The following is a 14,758-nucleotide window of genomic DNA, read 5'->3' on the forward strand; positions in this document are numbered from 1 at the left end:
GCAGGTATTAGAACTAAAAACTACCAGGAGGGCTGCTCAACAGACTATCACATTGTGGTCAACCCCTGTGACAATCTTTCAACACAGTGGAGGCAAGACCTGGCTTCCAAGCAAAAAGCGTATTAATCTGCCGCAAAAACAAAGTGGCTTTGGTTTTCTTTTGGGATTGTGCATGATAATTGTTCAAGGAACAGAACTGACCTGTCTGCTAAGAGGGTTATAGTGCAAGAACATTAAGGGAGTAGAGAAAACCCACCAGAACGGCACCGTTCATAGAACGCTTTTGCCTTTGCGCCTGACCTTGAACCTCAGCCAAGATACTGACAAGGATAATCTGTGATTACGCAATCGTTGGCAGCATTCCTTCTATTCCATTACTCGACAAAAAGAAAAGACTACATTTGAGTAAACATATAGCACTAATGGCCAAAACGACAGGTGACACTGGAGTAGGGTTGCCAGCTCCAAGTTGAGAAATTCCTGGAGATGTTGAGGATGGAGCCTGGAGAGGGCAGGGTTTGGGGAGGGGAGTGACCACAGCAGTATATAATGCTACAGAGTTCACCCTTTGAAGCTTCCATTTTCTCCAGGGGAAATGAGTTCCATGGCCTGGAGATCAGCTGTAATCCTGGGAGATCTCCAGCCACCACCTGGAATCTCAACTGCTCAGGGATAAGAAGACTATATGAGAGCTGCCCACCATTGACCTTAAGCTGCTGCTACGTTCAATTGTACTGTTGCATTATTTGTTATTAACTGTATTGCCTCCATCAGGAAAAAGAGTGCTGCTATTTTTTATATTTTTGTATGAGGCTTTTAAATGTTTTATATGGAATGTTTTATATGTTCTTAATGCTGTTATCCACCCTGAGCCTGCTCGCGGGGAGGGCGGAATACAAATACGATAAAATAAATAAATAAATAAAATATATACACAACTATTATCAATGCAATATATATTCACTCTTGTGGCGCAAAGGTGTTGGTGTTGGACTGTCATTTGCTGAACCATCTAGGCGATATGGATATAACAATGATGGCTAAATACAGGTAAGTAAGCAAGCAAAGGTTTATTGTGTTTAGCCATAGGCCGTTACAAGTCACGAATAACAAGAATAAAAACAGAAACACATTAGAATAAAATTGATGTGACACAACCAAAACAGTAAAATTTAAAACGAAACAAAACCAATTTTCAGTTGTCATAAGTAAACACAGTCAATAAAAACAATATAAATCCACAATATTCCGTGATAATTTAATCCCTTAAGCACAGCATTAGTCTGTATTTTTTTTTGCAGCCAGGGCATAGAAAGCCATTTTGTAGGATATATTAGCATCAGAATCGGCTAGTAGAACTACAATCTTCTCAGAATCTGAGTGGGTACCAAGGTCGGACATCATCTCAGAAAGAAATTTGGACCTAGGTTGGGCATACAATGGGCAATTAAAAATATAATGAGTTAAGTCCTCAATTGTGGATGTCCCACAGGGGCAAAAGCGCTGGTCCTTAAGATATTTTACTGTAGCGGCCTGCTAAAACTGTGGAGGGCATCGTTTCAAAGCATAGGGATGTGAAGGCTGCTCTAAGATTGTAGTTTGCAATACTAAGTAAGACGCTCTAGAACGATTGCACTTGAAGAGTTTAAACCAAGAGGCTGACAGTTCAGGACAGCCTGTCTGGCTAAATACAGAGTGAAGATGATATACGCCCTTGAGGAAGCTTAACGTGAAATGGGATTGTCTTATAAGCTGGCAAACCCTGTCAGGATGGGAGTGGGTCTCCCTGTTCCGTTCTTCTATGCCAGTTCCAGGAGGAGGTCTGTCTATCATCTGCAAAACAGAACTATTAACTACATTATTGAAGCAGTACCAATTCAACTTCTGATACCTACTTGATACTTTCCTGGTTTGTCTTCACCAGTTGAACGTTCAAACCGCCTGAGAAGAAAAGTCTTTCAGGACTGCTTGGGTATATTTATTTCCTATTGTTTACAGCCATAAAGATTGTAATGAAATGTTCTCTCTGATATATAGAGGATATAGGACTATATGACCCCTTTTGTGTGTGTGTGTGTCTGTATTGCACTTTACATTTTGAACACTTTTGCACCACGAGAGTGAATATATATATTACATTGATAATAATTGTGTATATAGTCTTCTTACCCCTGGCCAGTTGTGCCTCTCTTTGGTGATTACATTGTAACAGGGGTAGCCCCTTCCTTGCTTTGTTGGGGCTGGTAACCCTAGCTAAGTCTTCGTAACTTAGAGCCAAGCTACAAGTGATGCCTGACACAGGTTGGACACTTGTCAGCTTCCCTCAAGTTTTGATGGGAAATGTAGGCACATCCTGGTCTTGCAGCTGTAATGGAGAGCCAAGCTGTAAAACCAGGATGCCTACATTTCCCATCAAAACTTGAGGGAAGCTGACAAGTGTCCAACCTGTGTAAGGCGTCACTTGCAGCTTGGCTCTCAGTCTCTTGACAATTATTTGCGTGTGTATATGAGAGAGAGGGAGGGAGGTATATTGGGGTTGCAGTGATGGAGAATGGAGGGCTAAGTCTTCCTTCTGACTACATTCTAAGTTTTAAAAGATAGATTGTTTTAAGACCAAAAAAGGAGAAAAAAGACAATATGAGCATTACCCAGGCTAAAAGCATCCTGGGAGGAGGAAATTTCAATCAGGAAAAAGTATGGGAAGGAAGAATTCCCATGCTTCATCTCCCGTGGTTGGACCATATAAACTGCTCCTCCCACCAGCAGCCCCAGATTTTTATTTATTAAACATTTTAAACTGTAGGCTCTGAGTCCCATTCTTTAGCATTCAAGTCTGATAAATTGCACATGATACCATCAGGTCCAGCTTCACTTTCCCCTGTCTTCCTATAGTAGTAAGCAGTGCAGCATTCTTTCCCAAAAGACCAGCCTGAACCAAGTTGCAAGCAAGCACAAAACAAACAAGACATAGCCAAGCTTTTTGCACACTGAGGGCCTCGATCCAAAGAAATGTGTGGTTATTTCTCAACATCGGAGCAAGCTTTGGGCTGTTGCTTCTGGAACAGTATTGCCCCACGACACAAGGCAACCCTGCTTTAAAACTGAAAAGAGTTTGTGGTTTCGTGTAAGGCTATGCCATTAGAGGAGGTAAGTGACAAAAATTCCACTGGAATAGGTAAGCTGTTTGAACTGTATTGAGTCGGTACACTGCCTTTTATCTCTCTGTGTTAATTTCATATTGGTTTTAACCTTTTGGAAACTTGTAATATACTTGTCTTGCAGCTTTGTTGTTTTGTTACCTGTCTTTAGTCTGGAGAGACACAGTGGGGTATAAATATTTTCAATAAATAAATAGGGTGCACTCAGAGTAAATTAACGTTCCATCTAGGCACTGAGGTTTTATCATCACTGTTTTGGACAAGTGCGGTGCCGATTTCTAAAGCCGAGCTTTAAACAGCTGCTAGTTTCTGTAGGCAACTCCCTGGAAATCTGCAGTCATATGGCATAAACCTGATGTGAAGGGCATTTGTGCCCCAGATGAAGCAGCAATATAAACAGCAGCCGCACAATGGATTATTTCAGCATTGTAGAGGTGCAAATCTTCTTGCTGTCCCAGTGAAGTAGAAAACATCCGTATCTAATACAAAGCTCAGCAAAAAGCTGCTAATTTGGCAACAGCCGAAGAAAAGCAGCTAATTTTGGCACCTTGGGTAAGTGAAGCTATCTAAGCTAAAACAAAACAGGATTTTCAAGAAAGAATGAACTTCTCCGTGTTTATCAGAGACCACCTGACAGCACCCTTCTCACAGTTTAGCACCCTGAATCACTCGTGTACTGCTGTAAGAAAATTGCTAATGGTCTTGCTATATTAAAGTGCTTCGTTACTATCTGTACACATTTAAGCACTCCTGAGAACACTCCACCATCTACAAGCAAACCTAGCTGTGATGCTATACTACCTCGAGGAGCTGTGGATCATTTGTTATCTAAAGAAAGTCACAACTGAAAAAATCAATGAACTGGACAGAGGCAGCCCATTCACGTATTTCAGGGACATTGAGGCCCCATCCAAACTCTCAAACTCACTGAGAGTCTCTTTACATGAGACATTTGATATGTGAGGAACATGTGTTGGGAGATGCAATAGTAGCTGGGAAGGGTAGTTTTAAAAGACAGAGCTGGCAGCAGGGCAAAAGCTGTGTATATACTGGAGCTATGTGAAGGGGCTGTGAAATGCCAGAAGGGAAACTTCAGCCCACTATAACCTCTCCAGGTCCAAGCCCGGCTCTGGAAGGCAGCTCCAGCCCATTTCCATTCTTCATTGCCCTCTGGTTGCAATCCCACACAGTTTTAGACTGGAGAGGTGAAACTGACACACCCTTCGGGGAGGCAAAGATGAAATTGACAAACACTCTGAGGAGAGATCTCTGACAGTTCTTGCCTTTTAAAACGATGCTCCCTGGCTAACACTGCATCTCCCTACACTTGACAAACACGTGTAGAGAGACTCTGAGACTCTCATGAAGAGAGGTTCTGAGACACTTCTACTGTACGAATTTGCCACCAGGGCTTGCTGAAACAGACATGGGGTGGGGGAGCTATTTTCTCTGTGGGTAATCAGCAGTTGCAGCAGCACCTGATGGAGCAAATACCTCTATGTGCCAAGGATCCAGAGCTGTTTCAGCCATCAAAGACAGCACAGGGGAGAAGGCAAAAATTCCTCCTTCCACACAACAGTCCTGATCTGAATTGGGCCCTGCTGTGGGTTTACTCATGAGCTGCCACCGGGAACTAGAAGCTACGGTATAGCTGCGAGTCCCCAAGGTGAACTCGTGCAGTTTGTAACACGCAATTAGGCTACAATTGCAACCTGTGTGTTAAACAGTTAAAATGTTGGAGAGGGAGGAAAGGATCATGGAGGGAAAGCTCAACAATACAAATTAAGTCTTCACATTCGAAGACTTAGGGAACGCCAGATGGTTTGGGACTGGGACTGCTACTCCTATCTGGACAGGAGATTCCAGAACACGATGTCAGCTCTGCCCCTGGACCATCGCACTAGGAGGCTTCGCAGGATTATGTTATCCCTCAATGTTTTTATATGAAACTGCTGCCTCGGGTGTTTTTTTTTTAATTCTTTTTGCAGTTTGTCACAGGTAGGAGGAGGCTTCCATCACCCAGTTTCACATTCTTAGTTGTTAGTTGCCACAAAAAGTTCATTTTTTAAAACAATTCTGAGCCACAGCACTTCAGTAAAGTTCTTGTCTTCTAGGAAATTTTGCACATGGTCAATCAGGTATAAACAAGTGAACGGTCAAACATCTGGCTTGATTTCATGCAAGTGAACTCTGAAGTCTGCTGGCTCCCCAGAAGGACTCCGGGCTGCTATAGGTACTCAGCCATATGGTAGGATATAAAATGAGGCTGGAAATCTGCAGGGATGAAAATGGGAGCTAGAAACACATCTTTCAAAGCAAACCAAATGCACTGGGATCCCTCTATCTTCTGAGTCCTCCAACAAAAAGATCCTTAGCGGAGGAGAAACTTTAGATCCAAGCTCATGTTTTCTTGAAATAACGTCCCAACCTATTCAACAGGGTTTGCTACCAGGTTGATGTGCCTAGATTTGCAGCCTTAGTACACTCCATGAGTTCTCCACTTTTGAGATTTTAAAAGTAATCTTACTTTCGCCCCTTTGTAATTTTATTACAGCAATGGCTGCTTCGAAAGGACTGACTTCATACGTGGAACAGAAACTTAAAACTAAATATGCAAAACTGAACTGGCAACCCCAACAGAAACTCTTTTTCAGCTTTTTGGGAAGGGGTGTTGGCCTTTGTGGAAGAGAACAAAAATTCTCCACTAATTTTCAAGAACACGAAACCAAAACTTGGAGACAACGTTCGACTGCATCCTAGCCAATAAGTTTTTCAAAAGATTCAATTTGGACAACCCTACACAAATCATCTAGAATTGTACACCAATGTATTTCCATAATTTCTATCTAATAAAGCGACATGCAGCTTCAGTTTCAGTGGGTAGATTTATGTACTGTTCGCAGGTAAAGTTTTTTTGGATTCTCCCTCACAGTCCGGAGAGTAACAGAAAAGTGCATTTGCTTCTAGATGACCATATTTACTGAACATACGAAGCTGCCTTCAGCCAAATCAAACCTTTGATCTGACTAACACCTTTTCGTCTATTCTGACTGGCAGTGGCTCTTCCAGGCTCCAGACAAGAGAAAGATCTTTCCTAACACCAAGACCTTTTGGCTGAAAATGCCCAGAATACAAAGCAGATGCCCTACCACTGAGCCCTATTAAGAGTTCACCCGCCCACTGCTTGGGAAAGAGAATTCCTCACACGCCAATTCTAGTTAAAAACCACAAGGGTTTACGGAAGGACCAGAGAGAGTTTAAAAATTCATGCCTCAGGGATGCAGAAAGTTGTTGCCTTATGTTTGATCCCCGTGTATATCATCCTGCTGTTTGGATAGTGATTCAGTAACTCCTATCAGCCTGAACAAGGATCAAACCCTCCATGCCTTTGCTTCCCTTGAAAGAATTACTCCTTTTTAAAAGACTAATTAATAGTGTAATAATAAATACGCCTTCGTAAGAGATAACAAAATATACACGCACCTGACCAAATGAAGCAGCCATATACTTTCTGTCTAGATGGCTCAGGGTTGTCTAAAGAAACCGGCAGTGGTTCTCAATGGTGTCCAGAAAAAGGGCTTTCCCATCATCTACTACTCAAGGTCCTTAACTGGAAACACCAGGGGTTGAACCTGGAACTTGATGCATGCAAAACAGCCTTTACCACTGAACTATCACCCTTTCTGGTCTCTGCCGAACAAGGAACCAGTGAACTCCAATTAGGATTAGATACAGCTTCAAATAACTGCTGCCGTCGATATTTCCAAAGTGGAAAATCCATTGTTTCTTTAGCTCTGCACACACTGGTGCGATGTGACCTTTTGCACATGGTGCATCATAGCATAATTTGTCTACGAGGGTTTCACCATTATGAGAAGAACCGCATATTATAGACCTCTAGCAAGCCGTTCGCGAGTGACACTTTTTCTTCTCCTCTTCCTTGTCAATAACACTCACTGTCAGGAAGAATTCTACAACACTCAAAAAATAAGCTCGTTGTTGTGTGTGTTTAGGCTGCCCTAAGAAAGTACTGCAACACTGACCCAGTTTGGGCTGCTCTTCTGAATACATAACAGACCAATGCAACAGTCGTTTAAAAAAAATCAGAATGTTTGTGGGGGGGAAAACAAAACGGTGAAAAGAAAGTTGATTTTCCTTTCAAGATAAGCAAAGCATTTTTTTCAATGCATTTTTAAAGCTCACATTAGCTCATCATGTCCATTTAAGTGTATTTTTAGATACTGACTTCAGAAAGCTAACGCGTTTCTTCCACTCTTTAAAATTTCCGCCCCATTTCACTTTTCCGTAATTAGGAAAGCGGGAAAAAAATTAGATTGGTCATTTTAATTCTCTCGCTCCAAAATCAAGCTACTGTTAAGGTTCATTTAACATTTCCGGACTAATCCCTAATAATCAGGAGATTGCAATTTACAAGGATTAAACCACAATGAAGAAAGAAGCATTCTTCAACATCTGCGAGTTTTGTCTGTGCTCAGGTTATTCATGGACTCTCAGTGGTTTTCAGCTCCTTTGCTGGACTTGACAGTTTAAGCATCTGTCAAGTGACTTCAACAATCCAAACTTTTAAACGAGAAGTTTTTCTTCAACAGATGACTGGTGTGGGCTACTACAAGTTAACTATTTTGATGTTCCACTGTCTTGGAGCTATTTCATTATCTCAGCCAAGGGCACTCATCATCATAACAGGTATTAATAGCCAGGGTCTCAGGTGGAAGCTTCTAGCCATGATGCAACCGGGAGGCATCTGACTTAAGGGCCATGTGACCCAACCAGATTGTCAGGTGACCTACAAAATCATCGCTTAGACGGGAAGACAGGACAGAATAAAGAGTATCAACAAAGCAAAATGGACTAGTGGATTTCATTAAACAAAAAAATCACACCCACACACAGACACGTTAGACACACTTCTACTTAAACAACCATTCCAGGGACTGTGAAATGAAGTTATGTTTGCCCATTTACAGTCAGGGTAGGACGCATGGCCCACATTCAAGTTTGCCTTTTAACATCATGTAACCAGATTAATTGGTTATATGGCACCAATAGGAAGTCTATTCCAAACTGTCTGCAAACTATGCAAAACTGAATTATTCAGGAGGACTTTTTTCTACACAGGTAATAAGGACTGTGCTGTAAGGAAACGGCTCGGAGAGATGTGTTGGAAAAGGACAGAGGCTGTAGACTGTACTACTGCGTACTGTCTGTGGCTGTAAGTATGCTCCTACTGGATAGTTCCGCACCATGCTATATGTCACGTCAATTTGCTTATGTCTTCTTTCATCAGTGCTTTCAGCTATCGTATTTCTGCTTGTTTTCACATTTCCGCAATGCATAACTTGTATCATTTCTTGAATGTCGCAGCCACTGATTGTATTGACTCACACTGGGTAACGATGAGCCTTGAGTCTCAATGAAAAAGGTGGACAACATATAAATAGATATTCCAAGTGGAGGCAGAACTTGATATTCTCAAAGTGATTCCCGTCTCCCATGTTATATAGCCCAATCCAACCGGCTGTGTGGCTCCAAGCTATTCTCACTCTTATTAACATGATCCTTGTTTGATGGGAGTCCTGAAGAAATCTTGTTTTAAAATAAAATGCACCTGTAATTGAAGCCCAGGAAAAGGAAGAGCAGCAAATAGCACCTGAAAAAAGGTGTGTGTGTGCATATGTACGCACATGCGTGTGTTTTCTACCATGAAACCCCCTTCCTTTCATCCACAAGAACTGGGGGACTTCAGCACAGCTGGGACCCTCCCAAAAGCACACACCTCCACTGCTCAAATCAGCAGGACTTAAAAATACTTCACTTTGCTTGGCTCACGGCCTGCTGTGCCTGCAGTAGTTATTCTCTGGTATACTTTCAATCTGTTTTCTGCTCTCTCAGTAGACACATTTCACATACATAGATTTAGCATGTTAACTTTTACATCTTTCGAAGAATCTTTAAGAATTGGCATTGATGGCAGCTATTCCCCCGCTTTCGCTCTTTGCAGATTCTAGTTATTCTAATGCTGTCTATTTAGAGTTCCAACAGCTCAAAGTCCCGACTGACAATCAGCATTTCCAAGATGAAAAACACAAACCTCCAAAGCTATGCTTTTTTAAGAACTGCTGTCCGCTCCTGCCTCCATATGGATGCAGTCTGGCTTGGGAGTAACTCCACTGAACAAAATGGTACATACTTTTGAGTAAAAATACTTGGATTGTTCCGTTAGAAAACCAGGGTGGTCTTAGTAGAGGAAACATAATTTTGGTTTCTTGGATATAGGAAAAGGAGCTCAGAGCATAAACATGAAGTGATTCAGTCAGTAACTATGAAGACAGAGAACTGCAAGGGCCCATATCCTCTGGAAGCACGAGCTCTACTCTCTAATCCAAGATGAGTCAAGGCTGGTTACAAACACTCAGTAGCAAACTTAATATTCTGTACCCACTCAATAGCATTTTTCTACTACTACATTTCCCCGTGTTGTGTGGTGGTTACTGTCAGACCATTGTTTGAGGCCACTGTTCGAATCCCTGTTTGTGTCCATCTCATAGAGAAGCTTGGCCGGCTGCTTTTTCATCAGCGTTACCTACCTCGCAGGGTCATCGTGAGAACAAAACAGAGGAGGGAAGAAACACATGCACACCACTAAGTTCCTTGGAGGAATGGCAGGATAAATATGTACTATTATTAATATTACCCTGAGATCAGGCTCAGGTGAGCCTGATCTCGTCAGATCTCAGAAGCTAAGCAGGGACAGCCTTGGTTAGTAATTGGATGGGAGACCTCCAACCAAGATCAGTTACAGAGGCAGGCAATGGCAAACCACCTCTGTTAGTCTCTTGCCATGAAAACCCCACCAGGTGTCACAAGTCAGATATGACTTGAAGGCATGAGGTATCAATGCATTAACATACTAATATAAATTATTAGCACTAGCTTTGAGTCCCAATGCCTGGAAAAACAAGTCCTATCAGACTACTTCTCTCAGTGTGCAGACTTTCAGCTGTGCTGTTTTATAGCCTCCACTTATCATCTAATAACACCATGCAAGCCTTGCTCCAAATTATACTGCAAAGGAACAAAGGGCACTGCTGAACCGCAGTTAGGTAGATAAAGCAACAGAAATTCAAAACAAGCTCATATGCTGAACCAGTCCCAGTTCTTTAACATAATCCCTCCCCATATAAGCATGGATTCAGAGATTCGGGGAAACATCAGTTTCTCACTAACCAACCAAAATGCACCATTACACACAGTGTTAACAGGCAGGTAATTGGCATCTTAAGTCATCCTGAATGCTCACCCAGGATTGATGGGACAACGAAAGAGAAAATGGGAAAGCAGCTGGCACATCAAGGCGCACTGCAGAAACATTAAGATAAGCATCATTTCACCCCGTTAATAATTTGCCCCTGGAAGCAACCAACATGAATTCCTCGTTATCCGAAAAACAGATGATGTGAACCAAAAAAACCCCCACCCCACCTCACTGCTGGTCATTCAAGGGAGTAAAAGCATGGCAGATGCGCCGAGGTACCCAGAGAATAGATGCTAAGCGGGAAGGGAGGTTTTGCATATGGCCTATTTTAGATGCCATTCCTAGGTCATCATTTGTTGGAAGCAAGGCTTGTGTAACCAGTGCACCCCATTTAGATTTATTCTGGCCAATATTGGCCAGGGCGGGGAGTCAACCAAAAGGAAAGCCTTCTGCTCCGAGATTGGCAGTTCACAAGCTGTACAGGCCACACTGAGAATCGCAGGTTGTTAGAAACCACTTATGGTTTTCACATGGTCAGCCAGCCATTTTTTCCCCTCTTGCTAGATGCAGATTTCTGAGAACATTCCCTTGCAAGGGCTGTTCGGAACAGACAGCCGCTGCTTTTTCTCCTGCAGTATTGCTGGTCGGAGCTGGGGGGGGGGGGCTGACTGTTACCGAAGCATGGAGGAACAGAAACCTAGCAAGAGAGAGAAAAAGATCGAAAGGCAAAGCGGGCATTAGGAAAAAAGGCCCCCAAAGGACTTGTAAGATCGGGCCAAGAGTACACTATTCATTTCTGCCCAGAAGAGCCAAACCCTCCTTTTTTATTCCCACTTGGGGTTGTGATTGACAAATATTCAGTTTACAAGATGCTTTTCAATTTTCTTTATGCTGGAAAGCTCACCTTTCATGTGCTTAAGTTCTGTCCAGGCATGAAAAGGAACACCTTATCAGCCAATAACGCTTTAAAAAATGTGTTTTACTTCAAGCAGAAGAACTTTAAACCTAGAGGGATCTTTCTACCGACTAAAAGCTCTTTCCTCAAGAAGTGTTTTATTTGTACATGATGCTGCACTTCACCTTGAAATCCAAAGCATGTTATCCTTGCCAGGAAGGCTGTAGGGGCAGAGAAAAAGACAGACGGATGAAGGTGCATATTCTTAAGAGATGTGTCATGTCCTACAGTTATGTCCGATGACATTTTACTCCTCGGTGAACAGTAGCATTTTAGAGACATCCACTGAAAAACATTCTTTTGACAGCGGCAGTTACAAGGATAGAAAACAGACGTTACCTCCGTAACTACCCTGGGGGAGAGACAAAAAAATACTGCCTAACATGGACACATCAGTAGCCAGACACAGCAGCAATTGTGAATACAGAGGTGATGTTTTGTTCCTTTGCGAATCCTCTTTATCACCGCTTTCAAAGGTCTCCTCTAACCTTTGAGTTATTTTTTAAATAAGAAATGTCCTATAGCGCCACAGCAGAGCACACATTTTGCGCACTGATAGCTCCCCATTTCTTAGTCACCATCTCCCATTAAAAAATCTCAAGTAACAAGGGTCTGTGCCTGTGATTTACTGTTTTTTTAAGAATGAAAAACAGATGCCATTGGTACCATGTGTCCAAACACGGAGAAACCTCTCCCCTCTCTGGATACTCACCTGTTGCGTTATCAAGGCCTGGTGCTCTGGCGACAAAAATGCTGGGGAGATGAGATGCTGGGCCTCATCCCAGGGGGGGCCAAAAGAATTAGGATTAATATTTTCTTAACTATAAAATTTCAGAATTCTTTGTTGAAAGGCAGTACAGAAATACTGCAAAGGAAGAAATGCAATTTTTAAAACCTTGACTGACAAATGTACTGTTTTGTCACATATACTGAGAGGTGAACCTGATATGGGCTCCACTCCAAGCACCCATCTTGGATGCTTTCGAGTATGTAATCATAACAATGCCAGGTAAGATAATAGTTTTGGGGCACAGCTGTATATAGGCATCTGGCTTCCAAAAAATGAGCAAAAGCACAGGATGCCAATACCTTTAACAATAGAAGCCAATTTTAGCGTCGTTTGGTCTGGAATTTGTAGATCTAATTGGCATTCATTCTAGAGAAAGAGTGGCCCAGGAGTTCAGCTTTTCAAAACCATACTTATTATTTGACACTCCAAACGGATAACTATTCAGAATCCAAGCGCTGTTTTTAATACATTTTCTAAGGAAGTACTCTGTAACGTATCAGACAACTGAAGGGGGGGAAAGGTTTTGTGAAGACCTCTGTCATACTGCACGTTAAAGCAAGGAGGTCACCGCGGAAATGACATTAAAAGGTCATTCTGAACATGGGAAGCAGATGAACTCATTTACAGTAGCTCTACTCCCAGACGAGCAAAATGAATAATATCTTGTGAGAGTCATACAGAAAAAGCCTTAAATTCATTCTCCCACCCGCCACTCACAGCCCATTTAGACAATCCAGCAGGAAAGAAATGACCTGCATTTTATGAAGCGTGCATGGAACTTTTTTTTTAATTCAGCAAACCCCCTCCCCCCAGTTCAAAGACAAATTTAATGGGGCCCAAAGACAGTATGTGGATTTTATCAAGTTGCTATCCTGCTACAGTGAAGAGCAATGAACAAGTACCGTTGAGTATTGATATAAATGAAGCAAGATTTAAAGGCTCATCCAACTTGAGTAGACTGGATACTACTCGCTGCAATTATTTATATTTAGCCGTGTTGGTCTGCATTAGAACAGCAGGATTCGAGTCCAGTGGCACCTTAGAGACCAACAAGATTTTCAGGCCATGAGCTTTCAAGAATCTGAAGAAAGGAGCTTTGACTCTCGAAAGCTCGTATTTGAAAATCTTGTTGGTCTCTAAGGTACCACTGGCCTCAAAACCTGCTGTTATATTTTTAACCAGATTATTTATATTTTTAACCACATACTGAGGTTTTAATGAGATATAATTTAACCCAACGCAGATAATAAAAAAACACCCAAGTTGTTTAATGGGTTAACAGCCCTAATTTGCTTTCAAATAAAAGCTTCAGCTCTTCCCTTGTTCCTAACAGCTCTCATTATAGAGTTCCAAGTTGTCCTATTAAAGACAAGGACGGAGTGGGCTGGAGGGAAGGAGGCAGAGCTACAGATCCGTTCTGGAACTTCTCACACCGCTTTTGTTGCCCGTGGCCAAGAGACAAGACATTCAGAAGCTTTCCAACTGTTATTCTGGCACATTTTGTGCTGCCTTCTGGCAGATCCTCTAAGGTTATCCTGCAAGTCAAATAAAGGGACTCACTTAATTTCCCTTCAACGGTGATGTCCAGATATGCTTTCCATGCCTGTTAGGGGCTGCTGGTAATTTTAACCGGTACCTGACCAACCTGCTGGGTTCCTCTTGATTTGCTGATGCCCTGCAAATGCCTGTTTTTGCTAACCAGCTCTGGTGTGCGGCGGTTCTTTAAAGGAAAGGAGCAGCTATGGCACTGATACCCTTTGGCCAGCTGTTGGGTAAAAATGACTGTTGTGTCAGCGAATGCAGGTACTTTACAATCAGTCCACTGAGATGTGTCCCAGAAACAGTAAGGAAAGAGGAGGATCAGTCTGACATAAAAAGCAGCCAACACAGGATGCCGTTTTATAAAGATTCAGTCAGCAAGTGTTTAGCTATTAGAAGCAACGAATGAAGCACAAACTACAGTTAGGCAAACGGTCACGACATCTTTAGGTGGGTAGCCATGTTGGTCTGCAGTAGAACAGCAGGATTTGAGTCCAGCAGCACCTTAGAGACCAACAAGATTTTCAGAGTGTAATTTTTCTATTTGTGTCTGAAGAAGAGAGCTCTGATACTCAAAAGCTTACACACTGAAAATCTTGCTGATTTCAAAGGTGCCACTGGACTCAAATCTGCCCATCAAGACATTTAACACAGACACATTACATGCACAACACATAAACCAGAAAAAACTTAATACACGACAGGGAAAAAATGGAAACAGACCAACACTTTCCCCTATATATCTTCAAAGAAAAGCACAACTCTGTTTATCAAGGACAAAGCCCTACTGGGCTGAGTCAAAGTACAAGAGGAATTTCTGCAAATACCCTGGAGTTGCCCAAGGTGGTAAACTGAACAGACCTCAGAGGTATCTATCAGCTTTATAAAGCAAGCATACCTTGTGTTTCTGCTATCAAATTTTATTTCATATATATATATATTATTACATTATACAGTCCACATCAGTATTGGGCTAAACTCTGCTTGAATGACTGGTATTATGGAATTACAAACCTCCTAAGTGTTCAAAATCAATGCCA

The sequence above is a fragment of the Eublepharis macularius genome, chromosome 16 (assembly GCF_028583425.1).
Source record: "Eublepharis macularius isolate TG4126 chromosome 16, MPM_Emac_v1.0, whole genome shotgun sequence".
In the NCBI taxonomy this organism is placed as follows: Eukaryota; Metazoa; Chordata; class Lepidosauria; order Squamata; family Eublepharidae; genus Eublepharis; species Eublepharis macularius.